Here is a 20,851-nt window from a genome sequence, read left to right on the forward strand (position 1 = left end):
CATTCCGCCTTCCGCGTGGCCCGCTGAAAGCCTTTGCTTAGAGGCCACAGCAGTAGTCCAAACGCGAGGGTTAAGTTGGGACACCCGCCGTGGGAGGAGACAGCGCTCCACGCCCAGCCATGCCGTCCTATATCCCACACCACCTGGAATTCCACACCAGAGATTCATTCCTTTGGTGTTAATGAGCTAGTTCCTGAAGCCTTAATGAACTGGTGTATTAACGGGAGACAATTTAATGAACCCCATTTCCAACCAAGACAAGAATAAGACCCAAGATAAGGAATTCCAAGATCAAAGGCAGAAGAGTGACCTGACTTGTCGGGTCCTGTCTTCCCTGCTTGGTGGGTTCGGCAAGCGGGTGACTATGTCCCGAATCTCCATCCTGTGCATAGCCACCATTGCGGCACATGTATGTCTGGCTTTCTTGAGCTCTCTGGGATGCAAGGTGGCAGGGAAACGAGCCAGGTGTGCACGTGGGGTGGGTCATGACCGTCAGCCACCCTCCAGGTTATCGATGACGCCCACCGCTGAGTGCTTCCCAGCACAAACCCCTGGGTTCAGAGCAGAGTGCCGGTCAGACGTCCCGGCTGACTTGGCGAGAGAGCGCTTCGTGTTTGCCAAGGAGGGAGTGTGCGTGCGTGTGTGTACCCATGCACATGTGTACGTGACCATCCCGTGTTCATCCTGGGACACAGACACCTCGTTTCAGTGTTAACATTCCACCAGGGAATCAGGCATCCACAGTGCTGCTCAATGGCCAGCACGGGAAGCTAAGTGTACGCAGATGAGTGGATAAAGGAAATGTAGTGTATATAGTATATCATGTTATATTTTATATTTTATATTATGCTACATTATATTATATATAGATTATATCATATAGATCATATATTGTATTATACATAGATTATATTTGATTATAATCGTATATATTATATACTATATATAGATTATTGTGTATAGATTATATTATATAGATCATATATAGGTTATATTATATTACATATGGATTATATCTGATTATATATAGATTATATTTGATTATATATAATTATACACTACCTATACTCTGTTATATGTGATAATTATAATATAATCTGCATATAACTGTATACTGCATATACTATATAATTACATAAAATATGTTCTACTGTATCATTATATATTATATAATACAATACTTTATATTGTTATAGATTATGGATATAATTATATGTAAATATAATTCGTATATTATAAATTATATTAAGTAATTATTATATATAACATATTTTAATTATGACATAATATACATTATATACTATACACAATTTTGTGTATTTTATATTTTATGTAAATATTTTATATTTTTATATATAAATGATATATTATACCTTTTACATACTTTTAAATATGGTTTTATACTTTTTATTATATCCGCAGTGGACTATCACTCAGCCTTGACGACCCAGGCAGTCCTGCCATTTGCAAGAACACGGGTGGACCTCGAGGGCATGACGCTGAGCGTAATACTTCAGACAAATACACATTCTGCACGCTCGCACTGGTACGTGGAATCTAACATACTCAGACTCGCAGATGCAGAGACCAGACCGTGGTTTCCAGGGGCTGGGGGTCGGGAGATGCGGAGTCGTTGGTCCAAGGGCACTAACTTTCCGCGAGAACACGAGCGAGTTCTGGGGGACCTCACATACGGCACGGTGACCACAGCTAAGAATGTGGTGGTAATTTGTGACAGACGGCCTGGGGAAGACTCACACATCCGGCGATTTAAAATGGGGATGCTTTAAAAAAAAATTAACAATAAATAAGTAAATAAATAAATAATAAAATAGGGAGCTTTAAAAAATGTAAATAAACGAATTCACAAATAAAATGGGGATGCTTTTGAGTCCTCTGTGCGTGGGGAGAGATCGGCGGGCCCTGGACGTCCGGCGGGAGTGGACAGGTGTGGCCGTCGCATGTCTGGTCTGGTGCGGGGCCGCGTGCTGGGCTGGAAGGCACGGATGGATTCTCATTGAGATGCAATTCACGTGTTTATTTACTTTTTTTAAAAAGATTTTTATTTATTTATTTGAGAGAACGAGCACAACAGGGTGAAGGGCAGAGGGAGAAGCAGTGCCCGCAGAGCAGGGATTCCCGATGCGGGACTCGATCCCAGGACCCTGGGATCACGTCCTGAGCCGAAGGCAGATGCTTCACCGACTGACCCAGCCAGGCGCCCCCAATTCACCTGTTTAAAATGTACAAGCTTGGGGTGCTGAGCACATTCCCAACACGGTGCAACCACCACCTCTGTCCGTTTCCAGAACCTTCCATCCTCTCCAGAGCAGACCCCGTCCCCAGGCACGGCCACACGCCGTCCCCCTCCACAGCCGGCGGGAACCACCCGTTTGCTTCCCCGTCTCCGTGGATCTGCCCGCTCTGCACAACCACACATGACGTGTCCTTGTGAGTCTGGCTTCTCTCGTGAGCATCGCATCTTCACGGTCCATCCAGGGGGCAGCAAGTGTTGGAGCTCTGTCTTATTCCACCCATGCATGGACCCCCATTGCGTTTCTCCATCCATCTGTGGACGCTGGGCTGTTTGCACTGTTGGGCTGTTGTGCACGTGTTGACCCACAAAACACTGAACACAACACAACCTCCCTGAGCAGCAGGACACGGGGACACCGGCTCTTCGTCGCCTGCTCCCAAGAGCCTGGGGCGTGGTTGACAGGCCCACACCCTGTGGCCTGGCCGCATGCTGGGCCTCCTGCACCTGCGAGCTCATCTCCTTGCATGGTCTCATCGATGCCAACCCTGGAGACAAACAGCCACCGCCAGATGGGCGGGCCAGATAGCGCACGGCATGCGGTGCGCAGGGCGGAGGCTGTGTGGCTTCCCTTCCCGTGTCCTCACCCCGCTCACAATGACGACAGGATGCACCCCGAGCTGCAGAGACGGAAAGAGGTGACTGGACAGGACAGCAGGCCAGCATGCTGCGTGGTTCCTGCAAACCCATGCAAGGGGGGCTCCGCGTCGCTGCCGCCTCTCGGGGTCAGGTTTGTTCGGAAAGGTGTTGCCAGTACAGGTGTGCAGGGCACAGGGTCCTGGGCTGGCCCGGGGCTCTGGTCTTCGTGGCACGCACAAGGAAGTGTGGGCATCTCGATTCCCTCATACGCGGTACCCTCCTCGGTGCTCGACGATGCCATTTGCCTGGAGCAAAGAGCGGACCGTGCACCTAGTGCAAAGCCCCCACATGCACAGGACTTGAGGTCTGGGGACCAACAGCAGGGCTGGGCTCCTGTCACGTTCGCACCCGGACATTCCAAAATGACACCTGCAACTCGGCGTCCGTCAGAACCGCACGGAGCCCTGACTTCTCCCGACTTCTCCCCTCCTACCGCCGGGCGTGAAAGCATCGCAGGAATCGGGCAGGAAACGGGCTGGTCGAGGTCCCCACAGGCTTGTCCCTGCAGGGCCTCACCCAACGCACACTTCCTCGTTTCTCCCACACCTTGCAGCAGAGGGAACCATGGATTCATGGGGATCTTGGGGGTCCCCATTTCCCACAGACAGACGTCTCTACCGCTCTGTACTCACCTGTGCACGGCGACCATGCCCAGAAGCAAGGGCTCGCCATTAAGAGGAGCCGGGGTGCATGCATGCGCCCGCCCTTGCACCATGTCCCGTTTCCACTGCCTGGAGGAGCGATCCAGGGGTGGTACCTCAGGACCCCTGAGACGCGGGGCTGTAGTGCTCACCCTGGGTCTGCACAGACCCCATGCACAGCCGGGTATCAGGATTCACGGTAGTGATCTCCTACAGAGTCACCGGGAACCCTGAATTAGCCAAAACTGCAGCAGCATCCCCACGGGGGACCACGGGAGTCACCACGTTTCCATCAACCCGTCCATACATAACCCTCATTCATGGTGTTTCTGCATAAACTCACCTCATTGAATCCCCCCCAAAAAACCGAAATAAACAAACCCAAAAACATGGCTCTAAATCAACTGCAGAAAGGACCCTTTTGGCAGCGTGAGCCGAAAAGAGAAGGCAGGACATCACCTCGTTCAGCCCCACTGGGAATGTGCCCGGTGGGGACTCCCATTTTTGGATGCTTTGCCCGTGCTGGCAAAGGACTGAAAATCGCCCAATCGAGTGTTGATTTTGGAGGTTCCAAATAGATTGCGTCTAGTGCACGGATTTGCAAATGCAGGATTCACCAACAGTGAGGATGGGTTTTAGCTCCCCCGGGACGGAGTCCGCAGAGGGGCGTTGGGGTTGGACCGGGTCTCGGCAGGCTCGTGACAGGTGCACAGCAGAGTCTGAACGGCGGATCCGTGATCTCTTGGTGGAAACCAGCGTCCACGGGCCCCTTGTGCGTGAGATGACGTCAGACTGTTCCTGCCCGAGGGCCTCGTCCTCAGCATGGGGACAGGACAAACGGAGCGTGGTCCCTGCACACGGGGGAGTAGTACTCGGCCGCCAAAAGGAAGGCAGCTCTGACACCTGTTGCTGCCTGGATGGCCCTGGAAATCCCGGATGCCCCGTGCAAGACCCAGACGCCCAGGGACAAATCCCACACGATGCCACTTATAGAAAACGTGCAGAATCAGCAAACGCACGGACAGACAGCAGGCTCCCGGTCGCCGGCAAATGCAGAGGGGGACGGGGACTGACCGCTTACGGGGATGGGGTCCGCTTCCTGGGCGGGGGCGTGTACGTGTTCCAGAAGCAGACGGAGGTGGTGGTTGCACAACATTGTGAATGTACGAAACATACTAAATGTCCCTGAGTTGTGCACTTTGAACGGGTGAGTTTTTGTGTTGTGAGTATGGAGGTCAGGTTCACAAAGGCACACGAGGGAGAAGAGCCCTTGTCCCCTGGCGGCTGCTCAGTTCTGGGTTCTCTGGGCTGTGACGGTCGCTCCAAGCCACCTTGCACGTCTGCCCACCTGCTCCCTGCCGTGCTCCCCTCCAAGGGATTCATCCTCCCCCTGCTCTGGAGACCAGAAATCTGAGATCCAGGCGGGGCAGGGCCGCTGAGATCCAGGCGGGGCGGGGCCGTGCCCCCTCCGAAGGCTCCAGGGGAGGGTCCTCCCTGCCTCTTCCAGCTTCTGGGGCTCCAGGCGTCCCTGGGCTCATGGCCATGTCCCTCCCATCTCTGCCTCTGTCCTCACGTGGCTTCTCCTCTGTGTCTGTCTCCTCTTCTGTGTCTATAGGGACACCTGTCCTTGGATATAGAGGGCCACCCCGATCCAGGATGAGCTCTTCTCAGATCCGTAACTAATCACACCTGCTCTGTACCCACAGGCTCCAGAGGTTCCCGCTTGGACATAATTTTCAGGTTCCCCCCCTTCCAATTCAAACCCACGCACCTTCCTTTGCGAAATGCCATTCCCACCCATAAGCGGCAGGTGATCGCGCTGGATGAGAGGGTGCAGCATGGCGGGCGCGAGCCCGAACCCCTGCAGCCTCAGCCCCAGCGGGGAGCGGGGAGCGGTCAGCTGGGCTTGACGGTACGGCAGCCGCGGACAGATGAGGGGGATGTGCAGGAAGTGCCCGGAAAGCTGCGACGGCAACGGTTGCTGTCACGATGTTTCCTGCTTGTCCTCATCGTGTGCCCAGACAGCTCCCAGGGAGCCTGCCGCGTGCAGGGACCTGGGCACAAACAGGCCGACTCCTGGGCTTCATGCTGAAGCCAATGCTCGCGGGAAGCCAGGGCGTCCTGCATAGGAACTAGACCTGGCCAGACAGACGGTCCTTCCGCAGACCCTCTGGGTCCCCGTGCACCCCAGCCATGGCCCCTGGGCTCCAACAGAACCCAGGTCTGACCACAGCTTCCTGCACGCAGCCGCACTCTGCCCCCACGGTCACTCCTGGCTGACCTCCTTGGCCACCCGAGGTTGCCCACAAAACCCAGTTCTGACCACAATGAGGAAGTCGGCAGCAGGGATGCTGACCAAGAGGCTGCTTTCCTACCACGAGGCCGGACCTCAGAGGAGGGCGGGCTGGCACAGCTCTTTTCCTTCTCCCGCCCTGGGTGCAGACGTGACGCCTGGTGCTGTGGCAGCCACTTTGTACCATGAGGCAACGGGGGGGGTGGGGGGGAAGGCTGCTAATTTACCAAGAAGGGTGGTGGAAAAGGATGAAAAGAGAGGGGTCCTCGATGACATCATGAAGCTGTCCACTCCACCCTGGAGGCCTTGTCTCTAGATTTTTTATTAAGTAAAAAATAATAATAATAATAATAATGGTCTCGTGGATTCAGCTACCAGCTTTCAGGACTTGCTGCTGGAAGCCTTCTTAACGAGTCATTCTTCGTGCAGAGAGGAGGGACGTGCTTCTCCAGCCCTCACTTGAGTATTGCACCTGGGTGTGAAGACCCCTCTGAGTGGCCGAGGAGATGGGGTCCCCTGCGTCCACTTAGGATCTGAGACACAGTACATGTCTGAGACAATTTCAGCTTTCGGAAGGCACTGTGGGGTGTGTGCTTGTCCTGGAGACGCATGAGGGCACTAGGTCCCTGCCCTTCTGTCTGGGGTGCCAGGGATTGAAACATGAGTCCCGTACAAGACACTCGAGTGTCCTACAAGACACGGAAGGAGCTTTGTCAACCCCACTTTGTTTCCCGCTGAGAGAAACTGTCACCCGGAAGGACCAGGTGCTCCCGGCGACTCCACCCCAGGCGCGAGAGCAGGTAAATGTGCCCCGGCCCGAGGACAGGTTTTCTCTGATCCCCCCTCAGTCACACTTCCCTCCTGCACCTCCCTGTGTCCCACACTGTCCATGGGCACCTTCTAGGGGCTGGCAGGCCCAGGGGCTGCTTCCGGGGGCTTGCACGCTGGGGACAGGAGGCTGTGCGTAAGAAAATGACCGTGCCGTTGGCAGGTCAGGGGAGCCATACGACCGACATGACCGCCCCCTTAGCAGGTGCGAGTGCCCAGCTGGGGCTTGGGGGTCTTGGGGTGGAATCTCCCATGAGAAGGGAACTCATGACTTTGAAAGGAACCGGGCTGGGGCCCACCGGGCCCGAGCCCGGCCTCTCTGTCCCCAGCTGGGGGCCTTGGGAGGGCAGCCAAGGGACCTATGCATCCAGGCCAGACCTTAACGGGGGCTCGGATGACGTGCAGCCTGATTTCCCAGGGCCTCAGCTGCTATTTCGGGTCCTGCTCTCCCTGCGGGACCTGCAGATTCTGCTAAGTCACTCAGAATCCGTTCCTGGCTCCCCAGGGCACATCCGGTCCCTCTCGCTTCCTTGGAACCAACCCCAAACAAGCCAGCTTCAGGGACTCAGTTGGCCTGTGTGCGGCTGGTCCCTGGGCAGATGAATTTGACATTTCTGGGGCCTAGGACACCTTTCAGAGCCTGTGAAGGAGATGAGTCCCTTTCCGTGCAAGGTACACCAACACCTAGCACGACCACCACAATATGCATCGACGGCCAGCCTCAACTTACAAAGCTTTATGCCCAGGGTCCTCACTGGTCCACCCTGAGGTCAACCACGTGCATGGGGGGGGGGCACAGAGCAGGGCTCAAAAACTCAGCCCTCAGGCCTGATCTGGCCCCCACCTTGCTCTTGTAAATAAAGTTTTATTGGAACACTTCTGTGCCCATTTGGTTCCACATCGCCTCTGGCCACTCTCATGACAACCGCAGAGTCCAGGGAGCTCAACGGATGCCGAGTGGACCTCGAAGCTTAAATATTTAGCATCTTCTTCCTTACAGCCAAAGGGTTGCAACCCTGAGCTAGAGCTGCGTGTTCACAGAGAGGTCTCGACTCCAGGACACGGCCTTGGATGCGTTCAGTCCATGAGGACAGATCTGGCAGAGACGTACTCACCTCATCCTTTAAAAAACTTAACTCTTGCCGTGGGATTGTTTTATGATTGGCCACTGCAACCTGCCCCCTTTGGAACTGATAGGACAGTGGCTGCAGGTGAATCCCACCTGGTCCGCTTCAAGATGAGAGAACTTACGTCAGGAAGATCAAGGCACAGTGAGGCACCCAGAGTCCTACAGAGCGTATCCACCCAGTAGGGCCCTACAGATCCAGGATCTAAGAGATCCTATTGATAAAGGTCCCATTGATAAATATCACCATCCCCCAGCAGTCCGGCAGCCTGGACTCTCGAATGGCGCCCATCCACGGTGTTGTGGGAGAGATGTGCCCACCCCTTCTGCAACACGTCAGGGCCTCATCCTCTGTGTGGGGCCGACCCCTCCTTCGTGAGTGTGCGCTTCCAAAATAGGAGCACCACAGTCTAGAGAGGCTAATAGGTATAGCTAAATATTGATAGATAGTAAGAGTATAAATTATCAATACAGATGGATACACAGATGATAGAATTCATATGGAGATTAAGATGACAGGTAGAATTAGATGAACGGTCGATAGGTAATAGATGGCCGATACTTGGATAATAGATAGATGCCCAGAAATATGTGAGATGATAGCATAATACAGATAATGTCAGATAGATAGAGTCCACAGATCATATATCAACAATAGATAGATGACAGATACGTTCAGATAAATGGAAAGTCTATAGAACGCACATCAATGGTAACCCTGCACTTCCCCGTGGAAGAGTGGCCCCGTGACACCATCACCAGGTCCCCAGAAGTGACTCACCGTCCACAAGACACAGGTGCGGGAGCTCAGAGCTCGATTCCCTGGTATGTCTTTCCGGCAGCTTCCGCATCTCTCCCGCCCCCCGAATTCCCGGGGTGAATTCGCCCCGTTGCGTTGCGGAAACGTCTGCCTCTGCCCTCCAGCTCCCCGCCGCTCCCCGCCTCTGTGGACGCCGACCGCCCCCCCCCCCACCGTGGGACGTGCAGGGAGTGAGCCGGGAGCCCCCCAAAGGCAGGCGTGGCCATCCCTGCCCCGCAGCCGGGCCGTTCTGACCACACACCAAAAGATGTCGCAGTGCACACAGCTTTAAGACCGCAAAAGGAAATATGTTCTGCTAGCAGTTTTTTCTCACTTTTTTTTTAAATTAAAAAAAAAACAAAACAGGAATTCGCTCTGTCTGGGTGGGAGGGCACGCTTGCTTCTCCGTCTCTAAGTCAGGAGGATCGCCCTCGTTCCCCGCCCGCGCGCAGCGGATTGCGTCCTGCGGGCAACACTCGCCGGGTGGCAGGGTCTCCCCGTGGCCTATCGAAAGCAGCCGTGAGGTCGAGGCTGTGAGGCGGGCACCCCGCCTCAGGCAGGGCGGCGGGTGAGCCTCATAGGAGGTGGGGGGCCCCATGGGCTCGGCCCTCGACAGAGCCAGCAAGCGGGCAGACGGTTACTTACACAGGAAATTTCAACACGAGTTTCCTCTCTACCCACCCTGCCTCCCAACTGTGGCTGCCGGCTCAGAGGTCGACCCCAGCGAATTTGCATTTTGCAACGGCCATGCCCCCGTGAGACCTGCCGGGGCAGGACGGGACGGCCACGGATCACTCAGGGCACCTCTGTCGGCCAGGCCGGCTTTTGCAAAATGAGGACTGCGGGCTTTCCCCACACCAGACGCTGAGGCACCACAGTGGGCGGCCGTCTGAGACTTCAGGTGAGCGCTCTGCCCTGCCCTGCATCCCTGCATATTGTTGGGAATCCCGGAGGTCCGGCGGGGACAGGGTCTCAGCGGTGCCGACGTGGGCGAAAGGCGGTGGTGCACAGCCAGCCCAGCAAACCCCCAGAGTGTGCAGAGCCGCCTAGCCGGGAAACCTTCCTGCAAACACTCATCCGGTACAAGGCACCTGTGCCAGCCGAGCAGAGCCCCGCATTGGGCGGGCGGTTGGGGCCGCCACAGGGGCAGCCAATGCAGGGGTCCTTGAACGGGGGGACAGGGAGGCCCTGAGACCCCCCAGACGAGCTCAGGGTGCCGGATCCTGTAAAACCATGGGGCATTTGAGCCTGTGCCAAGCTGCCCCCCAGCAGCGTCTGGGGAGAAGGGGGCTCGCGGCTGGAGCGCCGGTTGGCCTTCACTAGGGGTCAGTCACACTGGGTCGCGAGGAGGCGGAACCCCAGGCCACGTGCTCCTCCGCCCAAACCGAAGACCGTTTCTCGGGGCCCTTGTCCTGTCGGTGCCGTGCGGATGGTCATGGGCGGGGCCCTTGCGCCGGGGGCTGGGAATGCGCACCGCCCCAGGAAGAAGCCCGTGGCTGTGGTGGGAATGGTGCCCGCGGGGCCGGACGTTCTCGGATGTTTCCGTGCTGGAGGAAAGGCAGGGCGTCGGGGCACGGCCGGTGCCAGCGTCGGGGCAGGGAGGGGGGTGTGTCCGTGGGAAGGCGGCCCCCAAATCCTGGTGATCGGGTCTGGGGAGGCAGATGGGACCCAGGTCCCCGGAGGAGCCTCCGGATGGTGCTTGGAGAAGCGTATGTGGGTCCGCTTGCCGTGGGAAATATCCCCGCTCAGCCACACCCCAGGGAGGCGGGCAGGGCCGCTGGACCCTGTGCGAGGCTCAGGTGGGACCCCCGACCCAAGCACACCCTGTGTTGCCATGTTCAGGACAGGTGGACAGGGAGAAAGGGATGGTTGGTGACAGGGTAGCGACGCACAGCGGTAAACGCCGACCACCGCCCGCCTGGAGATGCCCCGTGACCGGGCAGATGAGCCCTTCCACCAACCCCCCTCCTGGGGGTGTTGCTCCGGGTCCAGCCCCTCCGTCTGCATCCCCTCCTTGCTGTCACCACCGGCGGGCAAGGCACCACGCTGGGACCCTCCCTTTCACATCCCCCTTCATGTCCCTGGAGGCAATGGGGTAGGCGGGCAGGATACGGGGACCCAACGTGCACCTGGCACCTCGCTCTGCTTCCCCCACTGAGGACGGGGCCCCCGGGAGGGGACCCACACCTGTCACGGCCCCTCTCGTCTTCTCCCCAGGGCCAGCAACACCACAGGGAATCGTGACCCTGTGTCCAAGCTCAGGGAGCAGCTACAGGGACGTCCCCAGGGACAGCGCTGGGCTGCCCCCAGCCGTGTGTGTCCGTACGCTCGTCAGCCGCACGGACGGACGCGGGGTGCGCCTTCTCTGTGGAGCCGTGAACGGATCCCGCAACTGTGTGTGCTCCTGAGCCAAGCCGGGATCTGCGGGGTGGGGGAGGACGGCGTCCCCATTATTGCCCTGCTCCACATGCGGGAACCGAGGCCGGAAGAGGCCAAGGAGGGCACCCAAGCACACCAGACCCAGGCGTTCTGCCTCCAGAGCCCCTCCGCTTACCCCACTGCCCGACCGCTAGCCTGCCATCCCACTGATCCAGGCATTGAAAACGTCATCATGTACCGGGCTCAGTGCTGAGTGTTTCCGGGAGCGGGGGAGGGGGGGGGGTGCAAATTCAAAATATTGAGCTGCAGACCTGGGCTGCAGGTTGCAAGGATTCGGGGTGGGAAGAAATCGGGGAGGGCTTCCTGGCAGAAGTGGGGCTCGCCAGATCAATGTGGCACCAAAGATGTTGGGAATGGGAGCAGGGGCAGGGATGGGCTCTGTGTGTTCTGGGTGTGGCTGGGGACGACCCCAGGAGGAGAGTGACATGTTAGCACCCAGCCCAGAAAAGCCACGGAAGCTTCCGGCACTGCTGAGAATTGTGGAGCTGAGCTTTACAAAGAGACCGGGTTGGGGGTCCCGTTCTGAGCGCCGGGCTGAGAGCCGGGTGGGCCCGAGGAGACAACGCCACACAGGTGGAATCTGTGGCTTGCTAGCAGATGACAGGGGCTGGACCAGAGGGGAGGCCGTCCCCTGTGACTCCCAGTGGCTGAGAGGCAGGGAGGCATGGACCAACGCAGGACCATGCTGTCTGCTGAAGGTGGTGCTCTTTGTGCAGCCGCTGGTGCTGGCCGGACCCCCAGAGAGGCTCAGGAACGGGTGCTGGGCTGACTGCAGGGACCCTGGGTGACCTCGATATTGTTTACGGGCGGACCCCTGACAGAGAGAGGGGCTGTGGGAAGACAGGGGCAAGGGGGTGTGTCTTGGACAGAAGCAAGTGTCAGATACACAGGGTGACGGCGCGGTCTCTCTGATATGGCACACGGGTGGGATTTGGGCTGGCTTATTCTGTCGGGCGCTGTATGGCACTGGGTGGCATCCCCGGTCTGCACCTGCCAGATGCCAGTACCATTTCCTCCCCCCAAAGTTGGAGTGTCCGGAAATATCCCCTGGGGGGAGGGGCAAAGTCATGGCTGGTCACAAACCACTGTGATAGATAGATAGATAGATGATAGATAGATAGATAGATAGATAGATAGTTGGTACAGATGAGTAGATATATGGATGGATGGATGGATGGATGGAATAATGAATGGATGAAAGGATGGATGCATGGTGGGTGAATACGTGGATGGATAATTTGTGGATGGATGGAGGGAAGGATGGGTTTATTGGGCGAATGGATGAATAAATGGAAGGATGGATAGATAGATAGATGATAGATGGTTATGATGGATGGATGTTTGGATGGATGGATGGATGGATGGATAGGTGGATGAAGGAAGAGATAGGTGGGTTGTTGGGTGAATTCATGGATAAATGGAAGGACGGATGGATGCAGGATGAATGGATGCATGGAGGAATAGATGGATGGAGGGCGCTGTACGCATGGATCAATAAAGCAAGAAAAGAGAGGCGTTGCCCATCAATCCCTCCAGATCTGTTTCTTAGGGCAGCTGTAACCAATGACCACAACGGGTGGCAGGGATGTTGGAGATGCTCTGGAGCTACACGCAGGCGTTAGTCACACACCGTGGTGAATGCGCCCAAAGCCACTGCAGCGTTCACTTTAAAATGGTGAATTGTATCTCAGTGTAAAGCAGAGAGAGCGGAAGCAAACCGTTGTCCGATGCCCGTGCTCTTACTTCCTCACCCCGGGCTATAAACACTCTGCGGGACACATTGCCAGTGCGCTGGGTGCCACAGCTTCTGAGTCACACTCACAGGAAGCTGTTGAAGGGGCGTTCCTGAGAGCCCCACCACAAGATGCCCGTCCCGAGCTACGGCTGGCCTGTTTCCTTCCCCGAGCACGACTCCCTCCTAAATAAACATGGCCATCGCCACTTGTAAACAGGCATGCAAATAGCAGACAGGCAGAGTTTCTGCCCGTGGGGCCGGGCACAACCCGGTGTGGGCAGTCCGCCGTGTGCAGAGCATCCTCCTGCTGTGCCTTTGATTTCCAGCTTATGCCAGCACCGCGGTGACCTTCCTCACCACTGGTTCCATGCTGGTGCTCTGTACGGATGCCAGGCTCTGCGCACATCACCGCTCGTGAAAACGGATCATAGTGGAGAGGGGATGGGCGACCAGAGAGGTTATGAAGGAACCAGAGAAATTTTTAGGAATGCAGGCTTTTGGGGAGCAGAACTCATTGGAGATACATGGCAAAGATCATGGCCCTGTGATCTGCATTCCGGGATCCCACTGGGGTCGCAAGGACCGGCTGAGTGCACTCTGCCCGAGCACATTAACGGGTCCCATGTGCTCGGGCACAATGACCCCACTCAGAGCGTTTGACCTGTGCCCCAGCCCAACACAAGAATTACCCTTAGATCCTCTTTCCTACTGAAAAGAGTTTCCATCTTGCTCAGCCCATCAGACGACTCCCATAGTGCCTCATACTTGTCCTCAGACTCCACGAGGAGGGACATCAACCCCAAGTCAGGCACCTGGGACTTCCCGTAGGGCACTCAGAAGGCACAGGCTGGGTGGCTCCTGAGCCCTTGCCCGGTGCCTCCACGTGATGCGTGACATCTGCATGGCAGGCTCAGACCTTCTCCTTGGACGTTCCCCGCTGCCCTGAATGTCTAGCTTCACACCCTCCAAGCACAACCCAGTCCCAGCCTCACAATGCCATGCCTACGTTTCCACCAGGTATGAACCGAACACCCCATACCACCTTCTCTGCACTCACCTAGCAGCACGCCAGGGACTCCACCCCATTCCCTTGTTCCGTGACCTCTTCTCTTCTTCTAATAGTGAGCGTGTGCAGTAGCCCACAACATGCTGGGGTACCACCTACCATGTAACACCTCATACACCTGGATGGCACGACCCACGACAGGTCCCTGTTTAAACACAGTGGCCACATGACACATGGACCTTGAGGACATGATGCTTAGGGAGAGAAGCAGACACACACAGTCACATCGTGTGTGCTTTTATTTATAGGAAATGTGCAGAACATTTCTGTGCGCAGCAAATCTGGCAAACGTACAGTGACAAAAAGCAGATTATCAGTGCCGGTTGGAGAAGTAATGAGGACGGGCATGTCTTAGTCCATTGGGCTAGCCATAACAAAACACCACAGGTAGACATTGATTCCTCACAGTTCTGGAGGCTTGATGTCTGAGGTTAGGGTGCGGCTGATTCTGTGTTTGTGGGGAATCCCGCTTCCTGGTCAGCAGTGAGCTCCATGCTCCCTGCAAAGGGAAAGGAGTGGAGACATCATGTGTCCATAGAAGCACCGCCGGTGGCCTGACTTGGCCTGGGGATTAAACCGAATGGGGCCTACTGTCCAAGTGTTGGGGGTCGGGTGACCAGCCATGTAGATTTGTCTGAGAAGCAGAGGGTCCTGAGAGGCAGGACTTTGGGGGCCAAAATGGGGACAAACCTGGCAAAATGGGTGTAGTGGGTTGAATGGTGGACCCCCAAAATATATGTCCATGTCCTAATCACCCAGAACCTGTCGGGCTTATGGGGAAATAGGGTCTTTGCAGATGTGATGAAGCAAAGGATGTGAGATGAGCTCATCCTGGATCAGGGTGGCCCTAAATCCAATGACAGGTGTCCTTCTAAGGTATAGAAGAAGAGACACAGACACAGAGGAGAAGCCACGTGAAGATGGAGGCACAGACAGGAGGTGTAGATACAGCATAAGATTGGATAGATAGCTAGATAATAGAGAGATATAGATGGATAGGGAGATGATAGATAGATAGATAGATGATAGATGGATGATAGATGATAGATAGATAGATAGATAGTCATGCAGATGGATAGATAGATGAATGGATGCATGGATGGATGGATGGATGGATGGATGGATGGACAGATGGATGGATGGATGCATGGATGGATGGATGGATGGATGGATGGATGGATGGATGGACGGATGGATGGATGGATGCATGGATGGATGGATGGATGGATGGATGGATGGATGGATGGACGGACGGATGGATGGATGGATGGATGGATGGATGCATGGATGGATGGATGGATGGATGGATGGATGGATGGATGGATGGACGGATGGATAGGTAGCTAGGTAGATAGATAGATGATAGATGATAGATAGGCAGGAAGACACAGTCTCTCATGCTACACCAGGACTTCTCAGCCTCAGCACTACTGAAATTTGGGGCTGAAGGACTCTGAGGCAGGGCCTCATGTGCACTAGGGTGCTGAGCAGCATCTCTGGTCTCCACCCACCACAGGCCAGGAGCACCCCTCTCACTCTAGCGTGACTAGCAGAAACAGCCCTGGACATTGTAGAGCGTCCCCTGGGGGCCCAGTCACCCCCAGGTAGAAATTCCTTTACCAACACGGAGCCTGGTTGGGCAGGAACATTCCCTACATCTCATCGGCTGATGGTCCTCAGCATTGAGGGACACTGGGCTCTCCTTGGGGTCTGAGGGAACACCCAATTATATTGACCAGAAAAACCCCTGCACGTTGTATCCAATGCAGTGTATTAATACCGAGACCAGCCCGGAGGGTTCTTCCCCAAAACTGCAGGGTGTCTGCCTGGGGCTCTATGATGAGGATGGATCAGGCACAGCCTCTGATCTCATGTGAGGCCCAAGATGTAGCATGTGTGGACCACGTGCCCCCTGGAGGGTCCCGACATGCGCCACACACTGTGTGGTCCCACCATGCGTGTCTGTGTAAGGTGGGGCCTGATGTGAGTTTGCGTCTTCCATGCAGATCTTCGAACACCACCAGCTATGAGTCTGACCGTGGCCACGCTGTGACCTAAGGCTTAACCTCTATTTCCTCACCTGTGACGTGACAGGAATACTACTTTCTCTCCCCTTGTCTTGAAGATGCTGGACTAACCCTCAGGCCTCAGGTGATATAAGGCCGCACAGGTACAAGGAGCTGAGCCCAGAAATGAGATGCCCTTGAGCAGTAGGACCGCCAACAAGCTTGGTGGTTTCAGGCCATGGGGTCACCTAACCTCAGCTTAGTGATCTGTATGATGGGTATATCATCACTCCACGGGGCTTCGTGAGTTCCATCAGCTCCGTGCCTCCGTCATAGGAAAACATGATAAATTATGAAGCATGCATTATCAGCTCCATGACGGTGTTCTCTTATCAAAGCTGAGGGGAGGGGCAGTGTTCTCACTGCCCCTGATCCGTGAGCAACAGGGGTTGATGCTCCGCAGGACTCAAGCGAGTCAAGGTGAATCCGTCACGGTCTTGAGGACACATGCCCAGGGCACCCTCCATCTCCCCGTCTTCTGGACCCTGCTGGCTTTGCTCAGAGGCAGGTGCACCTGGAGAGGGGGCTCCTGGACATTCCTGGTGGCGGGACAGATTTCCAGGGCCCACATGGCTTCGGATTGGAACACCGATGGACCCCGTCCCTCAAATTTTTCCCAAAACCAAGCTGTCCATCTCCTTAGCCTTGCCCACCCCCTGGGACCCCAAGTCTCTGATGCTTCTGGCAAAATTGCATCTCAAGGTCCGCCCATGCCCCATCCGTGTTGAGCTGCCCTGATTCATGGTGGGTGTTTCCAAGTTACCTGTTTCCGCCATCCACGGAGAGTCTTGTCCTTGAAGACAGGGTCTGGCTAGAGGGGAACATGCCAGTTCAAATGTGAGATAGGTCGTGTCTTTGGAAAGCAGGGGTCTCAGAAGTCAGAGAGAGAAATGCATTCACCTTCTGCATGGGGAAAAATTAGGATTGGCACCTAGGGTCTTGCTTCTCTGAGAGTTTGTGTATTGATCGAGGTTCTCAACAGAAGCAGACAGTGGTGGTTAGTTTTATGTGTGAATGTGGCTGGACCTCAGGGTGTCCAGATATTTCGGCCAACAGGCCCCTGGGTGTGTCTGTGTGAGATGAGCATTGCGTCAGTGGACCGAGTAAAGCAGACGGCCTTCCCTGGTGTGAGTGGGCCTCAGGCAATCTTGCAAACCTTTCCTGACCTGAGGAAAACAGAAGGTGGGTGAAGGAGAATTAGCTCCGGGCACCTGGGTGGCTCAGTTGGTAAAGCGACTGCCTTCGGCTCAGGTCATGATCCTGGGGTCCTGGGATCGAGCCCCGCATCGGGCTCCCTGCTCGGCCGGAAGCCTGCTTCTCCCTCTCCCACTCCCCCTGCTTGTGTTCCCTCTCTCGCTGTCTCTCTCTCTCTCTCTCTGTCAATTAAATAAATAAATAAAATGTTAAAAAAAAAAAAGGAGAATTAGCTCCTTCTGCCTCACTGTCTCCAAGCTGAGACATCTGTCTTCCCCTGCCTTCTGATGGGAACATACACAGGCTGCTCCCTGGGCCTCCAGCCTTCAGACAGGAAATCATGGGATGTTTTACCCTCCACAATCATATGAGCCAATTTCTTTAATAAATCTCTTTATATGGACACAGAATTCCCGCTTCCTCAGAGGAGGTCAGTCTGTTTCCTCTTAAAGCCTTCAACTGACCAGACAAGGCCTACGCAACCCCATTAGGGCGGGCCACCTGCTTTACTCAAAGTCCGCGGATTGAGATGTTAATCCTATCTAAAAGCAATACACGCAGCAAGACGTTGACTCCCGTTTGACCGCAGATCTGCATATACCCGTGCTGCAGCCAAGTGGACTCCTAACACTCACTGTCACATGGCAGCCGTGCAATAGGGGCTCTCTCAGAGCACCCGCACAGCTCCCAGTTGAGGAGCTGAGCTTCTTTCTTCCTTTGGGGAGCAGACTTTGTGGCTCATCTGACAGGTAACCAGGGCACGAGGGCACGCGGTTTGTCGTATTTTGGCTCTGGCCCTGATCTTTGTGTGGACGTATCTTCTTTCTTCTGTCCCCCCTCCCAGTTTGATTGAGATATAACTGACATATAGCATACATGGCCATGAAGACCCCAAAGATCAACAGAGAGGTGCACTGTGGGATCCTTGGCCCTGTCTTCACAGAAAGATAAAGATCCGCTTCTCATGATCATATCAGTTTCACAACAATCAGCCCACTGGCCTCTACACCACCCAGGAAACCCAGCCCTTCTCCTGCCTCCGAGAGGCCCTGCAGTTCACAGTGGGAGGCGGGGCATGGTGTTCTGAGTCTGCAGGAGCACACGTCTCCCTGGTAACAGCCTACAGCATAGCAGAAGGATGCATGTGCATGGGGAAGTTGTATGTAACTCATTAAGTAGACAGCCCACAGAACAACCAGGTACCTAGTTAGAGAGGTACGAGAGCTACGTGTGAATGCACAAAGGTTGCCCATGTAGATACGGGCCTGCATTATTATGGGCTGAATTCCATCCTTACAAAATCCAGCGGTCACGGTCCTCACCCCGAGACCTCAGAATATGGCCTCAACTGGAAATAGGGTTTTTGCAGATGTAATTCGGCAAGACGAGGTCACACTGGAGTAGGGTGGGTCCCTACTCCAATACGACTGGTGTCCTTATAAAAGGGAGAAATTTGGACACAGACAAACACACGGAAGGACAACCATGTCAGGACACAGGGGAGAAGACAGGGTCTGCACACCAAGGAGAGAGGCCCCAGGAGGAACCAGCCTCAGCTCCGCCTGGATCTCAGACTCCCAGCCTCAGCCCCGCCTGGATCTCAGACTCCCAGCCTCAGCCCCGCCTGGATCTCAGACTCCCAGCCTCAGCCCTGCCTGGATCTCAGACTCCCAGCCTCCAGGACTGGGAGACACAAATGTCTGTTTATTATTCCGTGAGAAAATAAATCGCAGACTCATGTATTCTGTTATAGCAACCGTAGGAAACTCATACAGTCAACAGTTGGGACAATTTCCCACACAGCATTAGGACTCCAACCACTGCGGTTTGCTTCTGGGCTTCCTGCCCTAACCTGCTATTTCTCAGAAATGGAGAAAAATCCCACAGAGGAGAGAACACCACCATCGCCTGGTCGAGGATGGCTTGTCTCCACTGCAACCCTCGCTGGCCTCTGAACCCAAGTGTGGTCTGTGGATGGCTTTCAGGAGGGACCCTTCATATCCAAGACCACCTCCAGCTGGAGCCTCGTCTGGAACAGATGGATGGACATGCACTGCTCCATGGCGTTCTCTCTCCCATCAACTACCTAAGGGGGTACCCCATGGGTCAGAAGCCACGAGAAAGAACGTATGGGCAGGCCTTGGCCTCAGGCCACCCCAGATTTCTTTATCTCAACTCCAGACCCCACGGGCGTAAGGATCAGCTCCGCATAGTCACCAAACAGAACATCTGCTGGGTCTGCAGCAAGCCTCACACGTTTCGAAGGATTGAACGCATTCCCCATACTGCTCTCTGCCCTCGAGAGAATTGAGCTGGAAACAAATAACGAACAGCTGACCAGAGATTCATCCCCTACTGGACCCTTCCAAATAACCCACGGGCCAAAGACTGCGATGAAGAGAGAAAAGATTTTGAATGAATGATGTCTCCGGCAGACCTGGCCCCAGAGATGCCCACACCCTCACGGATGCCCAGGTCCTAATCCCCATGTGGGTAGGCAGAATAATGTAGGTACTTCCCGAATCTGGAAAAGACAAGGAAACGGATTTTCCCTGAGAGCCGCCACAAGGAGCCAACTCTGCCAATACTTGGACTTTTAGCTGGGGACACAGATTTTGGGCTTCTGGCCACTATGGCAGTAAGAAAGCAGACCTCTGTTTTCTAAAGATTACGGTGCTTTGTTACAGTAGGAAGCTCACACAAACGATAATTAAGACAACGCATCAAAACACGTAAGATGGAACCAAAGTGGTGAAAACAGGCAAATTAATAGCCTCGAATCCATTCATTAGACAAGAAGAAAAACCGAATGCCCATGACCCGGGGTTCCATCTTAAGTACCTAAAAAGAGTTGGCTCCAACCAAAATAAGGTAGAAGGAAGGAGGTGATGAAGAGATCAGTAGAACAGGGGGAAAAAATGTTTGGGGGTCGGGGTTGGGGGGGGAAGAAAAAATGTGCAGAGCTGGTCCTTATGCCTGTGGGATCCAGAGTTTAGGTAAGACTAGCATCTGCATCATAGGATTGTTTTAAGTGTTGAATACGATGCACCTGTTCAAGGCTGGCTGCTAGGAAATGCCCGGTAAACGCCCACAATTTACAATCAGGTGCTCCAAAGCAAGTGACACCTCGCTTCGTGTAAACACCCTCCGAATGTAACGTACATTTACCACTAAGAGCATCGCTGGGACGTTATCTGCCCCCTGTCCGTACCCATCTCAACAAGGAAGCGAAAGAAAAAAACAAACAACTCTTGCAACATTGATGAGATCCAAGCCCAACGGTTAATTTTCTTGATGAATTTATTAAGTGTTTAATGTGTTTGTGTTTTCTTCACCGTGCTTAGGAGGATAATGACTTCAAGGCATCCAGGTTTGTTGTAAGTAGGGAAGCTACTTGGCGGCAATTGCGGAACGGTAACTTTTTGCTCCCACCGTCTATGGGGGCTTTGTGTCGGGGGCTTGAAGGCGGGCACATTCCCTGTAAGATGCTTGCCCCTCGGCTCCCTCACAAAGCTGTTTAACATTTCCACGCTCATTTACAGTCACCAACAAATCAAAAGCGGTCTCACGGACTAGTCCTTTTGCACGCTGCCCCCTCCCCCCAAGTCCCAGTTGACACCGCCTCCCTCTCCTTGTGTGAAGATTAAGCGCAGCAGGGAGTCTTCAAACTGAGATGCCCAGGGCACCAGAGACCACCCGGGGTGGGGTGGA

At 54.7% G+C, this 20,851-nt stretch overlaps 2 protein-coding genes across 3 annotated transcripts in view; both read left to right on the forward strand.

The window, feature by feature from the left end:
- The first annotated feature begins 9,452 nt into the window (after positions 1–9,452).
- The window catches only part of P2RY8 (P2Y receptor family member 8), a 38,258-nt gene continuing 26,859 nt past the window's right edge, over positions 9,453–20,851 (forward strand). The window contains exon 1 of one of the 2 annotated variants that reach the window (XM_028115036.2): positions 9,453–9,541. The gene's annotated coding sequence lies outside the window, so the exon portion shown is untranslated. The remainder of the gene's footprint in view (positions 9,542–20,851) is intronic. The other variant, XM_028115037.2, reaches the window with a different exon arrangement.
- ASMTL (acetylserotonin O-methyltransferase like) overlaps positions 9,455–20,851 on the forward strand; it is a 63,067-nt gene continuing 51,670 nt past the window's right edge. Inside the window, exon 1 of the mRNA XM_028115035.2 lies at positions 9,455–9,541. The gene's annotated coding sequence lies outside the window, so the exon portion shown is untranslated. The remainder of the gene's footprint in view (positions 9,542–20,851) is intronic.

The sequence above is a fragment of the Eumetopias jubatus genome, unplaced genomic scaffold (genome assembly GCF_037043125.1).
Source record: "Eumetopias jubatus isolate StellerSeaLion01/CBP00866 unplaced genomic scaffold, mEumJub1_p1.0 scaffold_11, whole genome shotgun sequence".
Classification (NCBI taxonomy): domain Eukaryota; kingdom Metazoa; phylum Chordata; class Mammalia; order Carnivora; family Otariidae; genus Eumetopias; species Eumetopias jubatus.